This window comes from Enhydra lutris, unplaced genomic scaffold (genome assembly GCF_002288905.1).
Source record: "Enhydra lutris kenyoni isolate GAN:26980312 unplaced genomic scaffold, ASM228890v2 scaffoldscaffold64, whole genome shotgun sequence".
Classification (NCBI taxonomy): Eukaryota; Metazoa; Chordata; class Mammalia; order Carnivora; family Mustelidae; genus Enhydra; species Enhydra lutris.
In genome coordinates, this window is record NW_019154148.1 from 8686460 (window position 1) to 8690276 (window position 3817).

Here is a 3817-nt window from a genome sequence, read left to right on the forward strand (position 1 = left end):
CTCTTGCTGCTTTAAAAATGCTCTCTTTGAGATTTTAATTATTATGTGTCTTGGTGGGGACCTCCATTGTCTCAGCTTGTTTGGGGCTCTCTGATTTCTGGACCTGGATGTCTGTTTCTGATTTTCATAGCCAGATGTTATGGGGGCTTGTCTTCCCAGTGTAGGTCCCCAGACCCAGCAGTGTCAGATGTGGGGCTTGGTCCCCTCCCTCTTCAGGGAAACACTGTGTCTGTTATATCCCTCCTGCTTGTGGTTTGCTGTGCTGGGGGTTTGGCTCCCTACCCAGACTCTGTCCCTCCTACATTTCTCAGTGTGATCTCTTTATGTCTTTATCTGTAAAAGAGCTGTTCTACCAGTGTCTGGATGTGTCTGTGGGAGGAGGTGAGCTTAGGACCCTCCTTTTCCACCATCTTCCTGAGATCTCTAGTAGGTAGCCTTTTCATTATGTTGATGGTTTCCTTTGTTGTGCAGAATGCCTGTTTATTTTGCTCATTTCCACATCAGTCAGTCTTTTTCTTCTTTATTCTGAATAGAAGTCCTTTGTCAGATAAAAGCATTGCAGGTAACTTCTTCCAAATAGTGTATTCTGATTAACAGAATTTCTTAATTTTATTGTGGACCAGTTTATCTCTTATTTTATGGCTTTTTGAGTCCTATTTAAGAAAACTTTGCCTATCCCAAGGTTTTGAAGATAATTCTATTTTATCTTTTAGGAGCCTCTTTGTTTTACCTTTCACATTTGGGTATATACTCCATTTCAAATTAATTTTTGAGTGAGGTGTGAAGTAGGAATGAAGATTCATTTTTTTTCTTTATAGATATTTAGTTGACCCACACCCTTTATTGAAAAGACCATTCTTATTTCTACTACTATATAGTGCTACCTTTGACATGAATCAAGTGTCCATAAATGCATGGTTGTTTGGGATTATATTATGTTCTACTAAGCTATTTGTCCATCCTTGTATCAATAACTCATTCTTTTTTTTTAAATATAGAGCTATAGTGTTGTTGTTGTTGTTTTAAGATTTATTTATTTGACAAAGAGAGAGAGAGATCACAAGCAGGCAGAGAAAGAAGGGGAAGCAGACTCCCCACCAAGCAGAAAGCCCAATGTGGGGCTTGATCCCAGGACCCTGAGATGATGACTTGAGCTGAAGGCAGAGGCTTAACTCATTGACCCACCCAGGTGCCCCTCAATAACTCATTCATAATTACTATACTTTTATAAAAACTTTTAATACAGTTCTAGAAATCCTCCCACTTTATCATTTTTTAAGATTGTCTTGTTATTGTTGTCTCTTTTCATTTCCACATGAATTTTATAAATCAGGTTATCAAAACACACACACACACACATACACACACACACACACACCACTACTGGGATCTCATTAAAATTGCAGTTAATCTATAGATCAATTGGGGGAGAATTAACACTGTTACAATATTGAGTCTTACAAACTATGTACCTGGTATATCCATTTATTGAGGTCATCTTTAATTTCTCTCTCTAATGTTTAATAGTTTTCTGTGTAGAAGACCTGTGTATTTACTCATCAGTACTTGATGTTTATTTGATGCCTTTGCAAATGGTATCTTTTTGAAAATTTCATTTTAGTTGCTTATTATAGAGGTACAGAAGCACAATTAACCCTGTAAATTTACTTATTTATTTTAAGAGCTTATTTGTAGGTTCTTTTGGATTTTCTATATATACCACTATGTTGTATGTAAGTAATGACAGTTTTATTTCTTCCTTTCCAATTCTTAAATCTTTTATTTCTTTTTCTTTCCTTATCACAATGGCTAAGACTGTCAATACAATGTTGAAAGACACGGTCACGACAGGTATCCTGATTTCTAATCTTAGGGAAAGTTTTTAATATTTTATCATTAAGTATGATATTTGCTGTAGTTTTGAAAATATCCATTACTAGATTAAGGAAGTGTTCTTCTTTTTTTAGTTTGCTGAATGTTCTTTCTTTCTTTCTTTTTAAAAAAAACGTTTTATATTAAGTAATCTCTACACCCAATGTGGGGCTTGAACTCACAACCCTGAGATCAAGAGTCACATGCTTTTCTGACTGAGCCTGCCAGGTGCCTCCAATTTTTTTTTTTTTTAATCAGGAATGGATGTTGAATTTTAACAAGTGTTTATTCTGTACCTATTAAACATGATTTTCCACTTTTATTCTGTTAATGTGTTGAATCACACTGATTTTTCAACCTTGTGGTTTTTAATAAATCCAAGTGGTTGGAATTTTTTTCTATTTATATATTGTCAGATTCATTGAGCTAGTTATCTTATTTATTGTATTTGTATCTGTAATCATAAAAGAAATTAACCTGCAATTTTTTTTTTTTTTTTTTTTTTTTTTTTTTTTGGTAATACCCTTGTTGTAATGCTAGTCTCATTCAAAGACTTGGGAAGTTTTCCTCTTTCTATTCTCTGAATAAATTTGTGTAAGATTGGTGTCATTTCTTCCTTAAATGTTAGATTTCAGCAATGAAACCATTTAAGCTGAGAACTTTTCTCTGAGGGAAGATTTTATTTTATTTTTTTATTTTTAAAAAAGATTTACTTATTTTAGAGTGAGAGTGGGTGAGAGAGCACATGCAAGTGGGGGGAGGGGCAGAGGGAGAGAATCTTTAAGCAGACTCCCCACTGAACCCTGAGAGAAGATTTTAAGCTGTTGATTTAATTTATTGCTTAGATGTAGAATTCAGCTTTCCTATTTCTTCTTTTGTCAATTTTGATACTTTGCATTTTCCGAGGATTTGTCTATTCATTTAAATATCAGAATTTACTAACATAAATTTGTCATAATATCCTTTTATAATTTATTTTTATTGTTGTAAAAAACACAGAACATGAAATTTGCCATCTTAACCATTTTTTTAAAGATCTTATTTCTTTGTCAGAGAGAGAACGAGAGCGAGCACACAAATAGGGGAGGGACAGAGGGAGAATCAGGCTCTGCACTGAGCAAAGAGCCCGATGTGGGACTTGATCCCAGGACCACCCTGGGATCATGACCTGAGCCAAAGGCAGATGCTTAACCAATTGAGCCACCCAGATGTCCCTCATCTTACCCATTTTAAGTGTATAGTTCAGTAGTGTTGAGTATTTTCACATTGGTGTGAAATACATTTCCAGAACTTTTTCATCTTGCAAATCTGAAACTCTATACCTATTAAAGGACTTCCTTATCCCTCCTTCCACCAGCCCTTGGTAACCACTATTCTACTTTCTACTTTTATAAATCTGGTATTATTACTTCTTTTAATGCATATAGGTTCTATAGTGATATCTGTTTTCATCCCTGATATGGGTCATTTGGGTCTTTTTATTGTTTTAAGATTTTATTCATTTATTTGAGAGACAGAGTGTGAGTGAGTGAATGAGAAAGCATACAAGCAGGGGCAGAGGGAGTGAGAGAGGGAGAAGTAGGCTCCCCTGTTGAGCAAGGAGCTGATGCAGGGCTTGACCCCAGGACCCCAGGACCATGGCTTGAGCCAAAGGGAGACACTCAACTGACTAAGCCACCCAGGCGTCCTGGGTCTTTTTTCTTGATAGCAGAGATCTGCTAGCTTCATTAATAGTCTTTTTTATTATTTATTTATTTATTTATTTATTTTATTTTATTTTTTATAAACATATAGTATATTTTTATCCCCAGGGGTACAGGTCTGTGAATCGCCAGGTTTACACACTTCACAGCACTCACCATAGCACATACCCTCCCCAATGTCCCTAATCCCACCCTCTCTCTCCCAACCCCCCTCCCCCCATCAACCCTCAGTTTGTTTTGTG